The 13,290-nt window shown below is 36.3% G+C and overlaps 1 pseudogene; it reads left to right on the top strand.

Annotated features, from left to right (window-relative positions):
- Positions 1 to 11,909: 11,909 nt before the first annotated feature.
- Positions 11,910 to 12,846, top strand: LOC109678492 (olfactory receptor 8B12-like; annotated as a pseudogene).
- Positions 12,847 to 13,290: the final 444 nt, after the last annotated feature.

The following is a 13,290-nucleotide window of genomic DNA, read 5'->3' as shown; positions in this document are numbered from 1 at the left end:
ATCTTTGCATTCCTAGAATGAAACCAACTTCATCATGGTATAAGATCTTTAATGTGTTCTTGAATTTGGTTTTTAAGTATTTTATTGATAATTTTTGTCTGTATTCATCAAGGAAATTGGTCTATGATTTTCTTTTTTTGCTGTATCCTTCTTTGGTTGTTGTTGTTTTGGTTTCAGGGTAATTTTGGCATTGTAGAATGAGTTGGTAGCATTGATTTCCTTGTTAATTAATTTCCTTATTAATGAAATAATTTGAGTAGCATTGTTGCTAGTTCTTCTTTAAAGGTCTGGTAGTGAATTCATCTGGTCCTGGGCTCTTCTTTGTTGAGAGCCTTTTTTTTTTAAACTACTGCTTCATTTTCATTGCTTGTTAGAGATCTGTTTAAATTGTTGTGTCCTCTTGAGTTAACTTAGGCAGTTCATATGAGTCTAGAAATTCCTCCATTTTTTGTAGAGTTTCCAATTTTTTAGCATATGATTTTGAATTATTCCCTAATGATCCTCTGGATTTCATTGGTGTTAGTTGTGGTATTGCCTTTTTCATCTATGTTTTGTTGATCTGGATCTTCTCTGTCTTTTTTATTTTTTGGTAAATTTGGCTAAGCATTAATCAATCTTATTTTTCTTTCAGACTACTGACTTTTAGTTTTATTAATTCTTCGTATTTTTAGTCTCCATTCATTAATTTTTGTCCTAATCTTTATTATTTCTTTCCATGTAACTTCTTTTGGGATTGACTTGTTCTTATTTTTCTAAGAGCTTAATCTATATCATTAGGCTATTTATTTGGGATTTCTCTGATTTTGTGACAAAAATACTCAAAACTATAAACCTTCCTCTTCGCACTACCTTTGCTGTATACCAAAGGTTCTGGTAGGTTGTGTTCATTTTCATTAGATTCTAGGAACTTTTTGATTTCCCCCTTATTTCTGCTAGTCATTCAGCAATGTATTGTTCAGTCTCCATATATTTGAATTATTTTCTGTAGTTTCTTTTGCTGTTGATCTCTAGTTTTATTTCATTGTGGTCCGATAGAAGACAGAGAGTTATTTCTATTTAAATTTATGTCTTAAAATATTATCCAATTTGGGGAATGTTCCATGGGCTGCTATGAAGAATATGTATTGTGCAGTTATAGTGTCTATTAATTTTGGTCTTTCTTTGTTCTGATGACTTCTCTATTGATTAGAATGGGGTATTAAAATCTTCTAGTACTATTGTGTTGGGGTATACCTGTGCTTTTATGTCTAGTAATGTTTGTTTAATGAAGTTGAATGCATTAACAGTTAGTATATATGTTAATAATTGTTATTTCCTGTTGATAGATTGTTCCCTTTAGTAATATGAATTGCCCTTCTTTGTCTCTTCTGACTAATTTTGTTTTGAAGTCTACTTTATCAAATATGAATATTGCTACTCCTGCTTGCTTAATATGCTAAATCTGTATATTAAAATAAGCTTTACATTAAATCTGAGACATCAAAAGACATCTTATAGATGAATTTAATTTTATGCCCATTCTTAGAGCTTAACTGAAGTAATTTCAAATGAGGACATTTCAGCTGTCATGTTTTTTCTCTGGACAGGCTGTCTGACTCTTTCTGTTAAAATTGTGGCTTGTTCTTAGATTCTTTTGTGTGGAATGGAAGTTATTGACTTCAGCATCACTCACATGCCATTTGATGGTACACCAGATATTTGAGAATTGATTCATACATCACATGTACAGAAGATTCTATTGTACATATATTTCCTTCAAGGGTTTGTTATAATCCATGTCTCACATATATTTTGACATTAGTAATAAGAAGAACAATGAAGACATTATATAGAGATTCTAGTTTTGGGAAAAGGAAGAGTTTTGTATCAAATGTAACTTAATCAAGAATATTTATCTCTTTGCTTCTTTCTGCTTGTAAAAAGATTTAGAGCAGCTCTGGATCACTTGAAATAAAATCTTGATGAATTGGAAATGGAGTTCCCATGGAAACCATCCCTGAAGTGATAAAAACCTAAAAAGAACTTCTCCTGATGTTGCATCATACATATAGAACCCTGTAATGCTCCTAGAGACAAGCAAACATTTAATAAACCCCTAAGGTCTTCTTTTCTTGTGGGCCTCAAGCAAAACTTGACTTGTGGGGCTTATTTTAAGTTTTTGATAATGGTTTAATTACTTTATTTCTTAAGTGTATGTGGTGGGATTGAGAACAGGAAATTGTATTCATTAGTATTACTTTGATAAGTGTGCAGTTGTAAATAAGCCAATGAGACACCACTATTGCTGAGTGTAGCAAGTTCTCCTTGCTGTTTGTGCACATATTAAAAAACATGCATATGGAAAGATGTGTGCAGGGTATTAGTTGTGTGTGGCTGGAAAAAGATGGACTTTTGTGTTATGATTTTGTAACTTTTCAACAGGTTCTAGCCTTAACTCTGACCAAAAGCATATATAAATTATTTGCTTACTGGAGCTTGAACTCTCCCAAATAGAGATTTTTTGGTTATAAAATCTGTCATTCTTAATATATAAAAGTCTCTGTAAGGGAAATAGAAAGAGAGAAAGTTGATATATAATCCTATATCAGTGTTAGTAAATGACCTACAGGGTGTGACTTTGATTGTCTAAATCCTCATCAAGTTCTCTCTCAGAGGATTTTCTCCCTCAGAGTCAGCAATTTAAGTTAACTACTGTATTTAAAGTGCAGGAGAAAAATATGATGCCTTTGAAGGGTCTTGTGTTAAGCCATAAATGCTTCATGTTTTAGTATAATAACTGATCTTACTACACAATGCTTTTCAAGTCTCTTTTGAATCCTTGTTCAAATGTCAGATTACACTATTTAAAATAAAAAATTGCTTCTCTCTTTTCTACCCATTTCTCTTGCTTTTCTTTTCTTCATAGTACTTTTCATGCTGCATGGCTTGCTCATTTCTTTTAGAAATTTCCTTTCATTTCCCACTTGAATAAAAGCTCCATGGGGCACATTTCTTTTTCTTTCTGGAAGATTAGCTAGGGCTTAGAAGAGTTTCTGGGACATAATAGAGGTACAGTAGATAATTGTTTAAGGATTGTCATTTTTGGTCAGTCATCAACTCCCCATTATCTGACATATTGGTTCTAAGGTCCAATCTCTGACATTCAGATCTTGACAAATGTTAATATGATTAACAAGGAAAGCATCTGTTCTTAATTACCAAGATCAAGCTGCATGAACAGGCAAGGATTTCTATATTTTTGAGCCTAGAGAAGTTCAAATAATTCTTTGACATGAGTAAAAAATGAATTTCCTACTCTGATGTCTAATGCCCCCTAATTTGACCTTTCTGGGTGATAACACTATCTTCCTTTTAAATTACTTGATTTTATCTATCAAGAATAATTAAAAAGGCTGCTTCAGAGAATTCATTATCAATCACAGGGAGGTAGCATAGTCAGTTATTAAGACCATGAATACTGGAGTTATCTAGACCAGAGTTGACTTGAGATTCTTAATTTATTAGTGGTGCATTCCTCATTTAATAAATAGGATTAAAATTAATAGATGACATGGTATATATTTATCATGTACACCATGATAATATTTCCAGTTTATATTATATGTATACACTAACTATCTACATTTAACCATTAAACTATATATGTATGTGTATATAGTATGTGTAGTGAACTTATATATATATTTTATTCTTGCTGGCTTACATTGAGTACAATGCTGTTCATACCCAACATCCTTATCAAGGACCCACCAGCAATGTACAAATGATTTTACCCTACTATTATTCAAAGCCACCTCATAAATTACATCTGTTAATCATTTTTGAAAAGCCACATGAAGTATTATCACACATCTTTCTATATGCCTGTTTTTTAGTATGTGCACACACATCAATGAGGCCTTGCTCTTGCTTAGCAATAATGGCCTACTTACAACTGCACAAAGTAACTCTAATGAATCCAATTTCCTGTTCTCAATCTCACTAAACACACTTAAGAAATAGAGATAATTAAACTGTTATCGAAAACTTAAACTAGGAGGATCCAAGATGGTGATGAGGGCTCAGAAACAGAAGCGTGAGCTCTGTGAATCAAAAACCTCACTGAAATGCTAAAGCCACACTTGGCAGAAAGAAAGCACTAAGAGGCATCAGGGCTTCGACACCCTGAACCCCCCAAACCGTACGAAAGCTTCTCTGTGCCACATTATACTGAGAAAACAGGGGGGCTTCTGCACTGGCAGATGCAGGCTCCAGACCTGCTTGGGAGGCATCCAGCAGACCAACAGTGAGCAAATAAGTGGCATGTGGTATTCCCACAGCCACCCCTGGGATAAACAAGAATAGCCCCCTGGACAGACTGACCCACTGACCCACAAAAGAAACAAAACTGAATAATAAACAAGGAACTGAATAAGAACATGCAGCAGAAGGGGTGGGGTGCATGAAGCACAAGGAGGAAGAGCAAGGAGCTTATGTCCATGTGAACTTTCAGTAAACAAAGACTGTAAAAGCAGAAGGGCTGTTAGTGGGTGGGTGATAAGTCACTGCCTGAAATAGGGCAGGTAGCAGTCCACAAAGCTCATCTCCTGAGCCTGTGAGCAACATCCAAAGTCAAATGATATTGCAAAATTGAAAAACAATCAGCAAGCCAGCATAACACACTGATAACAAGGATCTGGCTAAGGGAACTCTGACCTTGCCCCAGAGATAGGGGGCAAAGCAAAGAAACAAGTCCCCAGTAAATCAACACAGAGAAAACCCAACTCCAAAGCAGGACAGCTGATGAACCAGAGAGCTGATCTCCAGAACCTGAGGACAAGCCACACCTCATTGAGGGAGGAGCTGACTAAGCAGCTGCTGCTGAAAGACAAGAAAAAAAACTGGCAAGTTTCCCCAACCACCTAGCGAGACTAAGACAGAGCTTCTGCTTAAATACCAACACAGGGGCTGGATGCTAAAGGTATAACACCAGAACTACTAAGACTGAAATTCTATTGTTCCAGAACCTGGAATTTTTAATGTATTTGTTAGTTTGTTTATTTTGTTCCCTGTTTGTTTGTCCACCACCTCTCCCTGTTGATTACTTTTTTTTCTTTTTTTTTTCTTCCTGGCTTTCTTTGTTTTGTTAGTTTTACTATTGTAAGTTAGCTAACACTGAATTACACACAGACAGGGACAGAAACAGTACCAAGTGGAGTAATGGGAAGATGAAAAGGGATGGAAACCATTCTCCTCCCCCAAAATAAATTAATACAGGATTCAGCAGGAAATGAAGAAAATGGATACCCAGTTCCAGACTCCAACAAAACAAAGATAAACTATACCAAGGAACCCAACAAAACCCACAAGAACAACCTGAAAGAAGAAATCCTGCAAGTAATCACTGAGAATTTCATGGAGATGTTACAAGACATGCTGAACCAAAATGTACAAGAGACACTCAAGAAATTCCAAGACAACAAAAATAAAGAATATGAGAAGACACAAAAACAAATAAAAGAATTGACAGGAACCCTAAATAAACACCAAAGTGAAACAGAGAACACCCTAAATAGAGAATGAATTAAGGATGAAAATTGACAATACTAAAGAGGAAGGGACCCATGATATGGAAAACCTCAAAAAAGAATGAAACAGAAATACAAAACAAAATGGAAGGCCACTCAAGCAGACTAGAACAAGCAGAAGACAGAATCTCAGAACTTGAAGATAAAAAGTTAATTAAAAGAAAAACTGAAGAACTACTAGTCAGACAACATAAGCCCTGTGAAAGGAATATGCAAGAACTCACCAACTCCATCAAAAGACCAAACCTGAGAATCATGGGCATTGAAGAAGAAGAGGTGCAAGCAAAAGGAATTAGTAATGTATTTGACAAAATAATAACAGAAAATTTCCCAAATCTAGAGAAAGTTATGCCCATTCAGGCACAGGAAACCTATAGGACACCAAACAGACTTGACCAAAATAGAACTGCCCCATGATATATTATCATTAAAACAACAAGCACAGAGAATAGAGAAAGAACATCGAAGGCTGAAAGAGAGAAAAAACAAATAACATACAAAGGTAAATCCATCAATATCACAGCAGATTTCTCAACAGAAACCTTAAAAGCAAGAAGAGTATGGAGTGAAATCTTTGGGACACTGAATGAAAATAACTTCAACCCTAGGATACTCTACCCAGCAAAACTGTCATTGAAAATTGATGGAGCAATAAAAGTCTTCCATAATAAGCAGAAACTAAAACAATACATGACCAACAAGCCACCACTACAAAAGATACTTCAAGGAATTATGCACACAGAAAATGAAAGCAATCAAAACCATGAAAGGACAGGTAATACCAAACCACAGGAGAAAAGACAAGAAAGTAGAGAGTAACATTGATTCAGCTGCACACAATCAAACCCTTAAACAACAAAAACAACTAAATGACAGGAATCACCACATACCTGTCAACACTGAATATTAATGGACTTAACTCCCCCATTAAAAGACACCATTTGGCAAAATGGATTAAAAAGGAAGATCCAACAATCTGCTGCCTACAGGAGACCCATCACATAACAGAAACAAGCACTGGCTTAGAGTGAAAGGCTTGAAGAAGATTTACCAAGACAATTGCCCCCAAAACAAGCAGGAGTAGCAAAACTTATCTTGGACAAAGTAGACTTCAAACTTACATTGATCAAATGAGATAAAGAAAGACATTCCATACTAATAAAAGTAGAAATACACCAAAAGGAAATAACAATTATCAACCTATATGCAACCAATGTCAATGCACCCAATATCATCAAATATACTCTGAAGGACCTAAAAGCATATATAGACTCCAACACAGTGGTAGTGGGAGACTTTAATACCCCCCTATCACCAATAGATAAATTATCCACACAAAAAATCAATAAAGAAATTTTAGAACCAAATAACACCATAGATCAAATGGACCCAGCTGATGTCTACAGAATATTTCATCCAACTTCTGTACAATATATTTTCTACTCAGCAGCCCATGGAAACTTCTCCAAAATTGATCATATACTAGGGTGCAAAGAAAGTCTTAGTAAATATAGGAAAATAGAAATAATCCCATACATTCTATCTTATCACAATGCATTAAAATTAGAATTCAACAACAAAAACAGCAGTAAAAAACATGCAAACAATAAACATTCTCAATGATCAATGGGTCATTCATGAAATAAAAGAGGAAATTAAAAGGTTCCTGGAAGTTAATGAAAATGAAAGCATGACCTACCAGAACCCATGGGACAGTCCTAAGAGGAAAGTTTATAGCCATGAGTGCATATATTAAAAGGACAGAAAGATCTCAAATCAATGACCTAATGCTACATATCAAGCTCCTAGAAAAACAAGGACAAGCAAATCCCAAAATAAGCAGAAGGAGAGAAATAATAAAAATAAGGGCTGAAATTAATGAAATAGAGACAAAAAATATATACGCAATCAATGAAACAAAAAGCAGTTTCTTTTAAAAAATAAATAAAATTGACAGGCCTTGGCAAATATGACTAATGAGGAGAGAAAAAACCCTAATCAGCAAAATCAAAAACGCAAAAGGGGAGATAAAACAAACACCATGGAAATCAAGCAAATCATTAGACTACTTTGAGAACATATATTCTAGTAATTTGAAAATTTTGAAGAAATGGACAGATTTCTCGATACTTATGACCATCAAAAACTGAGCCAAAAAGATATTAATCACCTGACTAGATCTATAACACAAAATGATATTGAAACAGCAATAAAAAGTCTCCTAAAAAAGAACCTGATGCATTCTGTATTGAATTCTATCAGACTTTTAAAGAAGAATTAATGCCAACCCTTCTTAAACTGTTCCATGAAAAAGAAAGGGAAGGAACACTACCTAACTCATTTTATGAAGCCATTATTACACTCATCGCAAAACCAGACAAAGACACCTCCAAAAAGGAGAACTATAAGCTAATTGCCTTAATGAACATCGATGCAAAAATCCTTAATACAATAAAGGCGAACTGAATCCAACAACGTATCAGTAAGATCATTCACCATGACCAAGTCGGCTTCATCCCAGGGATGCAGGGGTGGTTCAACATATGCAAATCTATAAAAGTAATACAGCACATTAACAGAAGCAAAGAGAAAAACCACTTGATCATCTCAATAGATGCAGAGAAATTCTTTAACAAGATCCAACACCACTTCATCATAAAAGCTCTAAGAAAACTAGGAATAGAAGGAAAGTACCTCTACATTATAAAAGCTATATATGACAAACCTACAGCCAACATTATATTTAACAGAGAAAAACTGAAACCATTCCCTCTAAAATCAGGAACTAGACAAGGATGACCACTATCTCCACTCCTATTCAACATAGTACTGGAATTCCTAGTCAGAGCAATTAGGCAAGAAGAAGAAATAAAAGGAATACAAATAGGTAAAGAAACTGTCAAAATATTCCTATTTGCAGATGACATGATCTTATACCTTAAAGACCCAAAAAACTCTACCCAAAATCTCCTACGCAATAAACAGCTACATCCAGGTGGAAGGATACTAAATCAACTTATAAAGATAACTAGCTTTTCTATACACCAGTAATGAACAAATAGAGAAAGAATATATAGAAACAATTCCATTCATAATAGCCTCAAAAAAAATCAAATACCTGGGAGTGAACTTAACAAAGGATGTAAAATGACCTCTACAAGGAGAACTACAAACCCCTGAAGAAAGAGATCGAGGAAGACTACAGAATGTGGGAAGAGCTCCCATGCTCATGCATTGGTAGAATCAACATATTAAAAATGGCTACACTACCAAAAGCAATCTACATGTTTAATGCAATTCCCATCAAAATTCCAATGACATTCATTAGAGAAATTGAAAAATCTACCCTGAAGTTAATTTGGTAACACAAGAGACCACAAATAGTCAAGGCAATACTCAGCCAAAAGAGTAATGCAGGAGGTATCACAATACCTGACCTTAAACTATATTACAAAGCAATAGCAATAAAAACAGCATGGTACTGGCACAAAAACAGACATGAAGATCAGTGGAACAGGACAGAGGTATGAATCTACACAGCTATGCCCACCTCATTTTTGACAAATGTGCCAAAAATATATGATGGAGAAAAGACAGCCTCTTCAACAAATGTTGCTGTGAAAAATGATTGTCCACCTGCAAAAAACTGAAACTAGGTTCATTTTTATCACCCTATACTAGGATCAACTCAAAATGGATCAAGAACCTTAATATCAGACCCGAAACTCTGAAGTTAGTACAGGAAAGAGCAGGGAATACTCTGGAAGTAATAGGTATAGGCAAGGACTTCTTCAATAGAACCCCAGCAGCTCAGCAACTAAGAGAAAGAATGGACAAATGGGACCTCATAAAATTAAAAAGCTTCTGTACAACAAAAGAAATGGTCTCTACACTGAAGAGACCACCCACAGAGTGGGAGAAAATATTTGCCAGCTACACATCGGACAAAGGACTAATAACCAGAATACATAGGGAACTTAAAAACTAAACTCTCCCCAAATCAATAAACCAATAAAGAAATGGCCAACAGAACTAAACAGAACTTTCTCAAAAGAAGAAATTCAAATGTCCAAAAAACACATGAAAAAATGCTCACCATCTCTAGCCATAAAGGAAATGCAAATCAAAACCACACTAAGATTCTACCTCTCCCCTGTTAGAACAGCCATCATCAAAAACACCACCAACAACAGGTGTTGGTGAGGATGTGGTGAAAAAGGAGCCCTCATACACTGCTGGTGGGAATGCAAACTACTGAAACCATTCTAGAAAAAAATATGGAGGCTTCTTAAAAATCTAAACATAGATTTGCCACATGATCCAGCAATCCCACTGCTGAGGATGTACTCAAAGGAATGCAACACAGGTTACTCCAGAGGCACCTGCACACCCATGTTTATTGCAGCGCTATTCACAATAGCCAAGTTATGGAAACAGCCAAGATGCCCCACTATGGATGACTGGATCAAGAAAATGTGGTACTTATACACAATGGAGTTTCACTCAGCCATGAAGAAGAATAAAATCTTATTATTCTCAAGTGAATGGATGGAACTGGCAAACATCATTCTGAGCAAGGTTAGCCAGGTTCAGAAGACAAAAATTGTATTTTTTCTCTCAAATGCAGACTTCAGATCTAGGGCAAATACAGCGAAGTTGTTGGACTTGGGTCACTTGACAAGGGGAGAGCGCATACAGGAGGTATGGGGATAGGTAGGAAACCCAAAACATGAAAGTGTTTGATGTTCCCACTGCAGAGGAACTAATATAGAAACCTTAAAATGATAGCGGTCAATATGGGAAGGGATCAGGAACTAGTGCAAAGTTCAGGTAGAGATGAATCAACTTGGGATGTTACACACTATGCATGGAAGCAATACTAGGAATCTCTCTGTACAGCTATCCTTTCCTCAACTAGCAAAAACGCTTTGTCTTTCTTATTATTACTTATGTTTTCTCTTCAACAAAATTGGAGATAAGGGCAGAACAGGTTCTGCCTGGCAGCAAGGGGGGTAGGTGGGCAGATGAGGTAGGGGATAGGGGGCAGGGAGCAGGGTGCAGGGGGGAGAAATGTCCCAAACATTGTATGCACATGTGAATAGATGAATAAATAAAAACTTAAAATAAGCTCCCAAATCAAGTTCTCCTTAAGACTACAAGATAGAAGAACTTAGGGGCTCCTTAAATGTTTGTTTGCCTCTCTCTCTCTCTCTTTCATGTATACACATGTGTATATATGTACATACATACATACACATATATACACACACACACACATATATATATATATATATATAAATAACATTGTGTAATGGTTAAATGTAGGTAGATGACAATACTTATTTTTGGTAAAAGCACTTAACATCCATTCTTTGCATTTTTGAAGAATAAAAATCCCAGTACCACCAAAAAAAGAATAAAACAGATCATCATTAAAAATAGTGCTCCTCATTTCAAAAGTGAAGATGAACAGATCTAATTTATGAGGTGGTTGTGAATAATAAATGGGGTAAAATCATTTGTACATTGTTGTTGGATTCTTGATGAAGATGTTGGGTCTGACACAGCATTGTACTCAATGCAAGCTAAGAAGAATTATCTTTATCCACAGTGCTTAAAACTGTAATTTAAATTAAACAAAACCAAGTCTTTAAAAACCACATGAAACATTGTCGAGAGTATAAATGAAAATTTTTCTTCCTTGGGTAAGGCAGACTGGTGTAATGGTCCTGTGGTCTCCTCTGTAACTAGCTCACTGAGGTCTCTAATAAAAGTCTTTTTAGTTTTCTGTTACCCTTGGTGCTAGGAAAGGATGCTGTCTCTTCCCTAGTAACTGTACAGGAGCCTCCAGACAAAGACACCGAGAGAGAGCATTTCTGCAGCACCAAGATAAACTAGAGGCTTTGAATCTAAAAGTGGATAAGCAGAAGCACAGGGCTCTGAGCTCCACCTTCTTTTCCCCCATGGCCATTTGTGTCTGGAAGCAGTAGTGAGCAGCAGTATGGGTACTGGCTGAAGAGGGGTGAGTGCCTGTCTCACTCACTGTATCCTACAGCAGTGGCGAGAAGCTCAAGCACAAAGGCAGGATGGTTGTGTTTTACCTGATGCTGCAAGCCAGTAGCACTGGGACTTTGTGCAAATTGCTCAGTCCTAGGGTCCTCATGTGTAAAATGGGTAATCCTAATGCCACCCAGGACTTTGAAGAATGCCTAACCCAGAGTTATTGCTCATAAATGTTTCTTTTCTTCTTTCCTCACCCCTTTAACTTCCATGGTGAGTAGATTCTCTTTCTTTCTCCCAATGACACTTTTCTTTTTCTCTCACAGACTCTCCCACAGGAAAATGGCTGAAGAAAACACCTCCTCTGTGACAGAATTCATCCTCATAGGCTTAACAGATCAGCCAGGACTCCAGATGCCACTCTTCTTCCTGTTTCTAGGTTTCTATGTGGTCACCGTGGGGGAACCTGGGCCTGATAGTACTGATTGGACTCAACTCTCACCTGCACATTCCTGTGTACTTCTTCCTCCTCAACCTGTCTTTCATAGATTGCAGTTACTCCACTACCCTCACCCCTAAAATGCTCATGGGTTTTGTCTTAAAAAAGAATATCATTTCCTATGCTGGGTGTATCACTTAATTTTTCTTCTTCTGTTTCTTTGTCTTTTCTGAATCCTATATTCTATCAGCGATGGCATATGACTGCTATGTTGCCATCTGTAAACCCTTGCTGTACAGAGTCACTATGTCTCCTCAGGTGTGTTCACTGCTTTTGTCGGGTGTCTATGGGATGGGGGTTTTTGGGGCTGTGGCACATTTGGGAAACATAATGTTTGTAACCTTTTGTGCAGACAACCTCATCAATCACTACATGTGTGACATCATTCCCCTTCTGGAGTTGTCCTGCAATAGCTCTTACCTAAATTTGCTGATGGTCTTTATTATCATGACCATTGTCATTGGTATTCCCATTGTTACCATTTTTATATCTTATGGTTTCATCCTTTCTAGCATTCTCCACATTAACTCCACTGAGGGCAGGTCTAAAGCCTTTAGTACCTGCAGTTCCCATATTATTGTGGTGTCTCTTTGGGTCAGGAGCTTTTTTATGTACCTCAAACCACCTTCCATTTTGCCACTGGACCAGGGAAAAGTGTCCTCCATTTTCTATACTGCTGTAGTGCCCATGTTCAACCCACTAATTTATAGCCTAAGAAATAAGGATGTCAAAATCGCCCTGAAGAAATCCTTGAGCAGAAAAATCTTCTCTAGAAAGTGATTGAGAAAGATGACCCAAAACTTAGGGTGTTTTATTTATTTTTCAGTGAAGGAAATAAAAGCAGGTGCTGTCCACCCTCTCCTGAGAGGAAAGTTTTAAATCTTATTCTTAAGAACACTTACTCTCTCTGTTGCTTACTTAAGTATTCCAATCATTCTTCGTTTTACAAAAATAGTCTTTGTAATCTTTGTAGTGTATTTAATCTCTAATATGTTTAAAAACTAATTTGACCTAACCTCTCAAACAAATCATTACACACTAGACATTAATAAATATTTTATAAGTTGCCCATGGATGTACAGGTACCTGGTGGTGGAACTAAGGCTGAAATTCAGGCCCTTGAGTTTTAATCCAATTTACTCTGCTTTCCTTTGTCCCTGCTTTTTTCTTTCATCTCTTCCATGCCAGTTTCACTTCTAAGCTTGTTGTTGTTTTTGACATTTA

Source organism: Castor canadensis, chromosome 2, assembly GCF_047511655.1.
Source record: "Castor canadensis chromosome 2, mCasCan1.hap1v2, whole genome shotgun sequence".
NCBI classification, from domain to species: Eukaryota; Metazoa; Chordata; class Mammalia; order Rodentia; family Castoridae; genus Castor; species Castor canadensis.
Note: the sequence above shows the minus strand (reverse complement) of the source record. Positions and strands in the feature narration are given on the sequence as shown.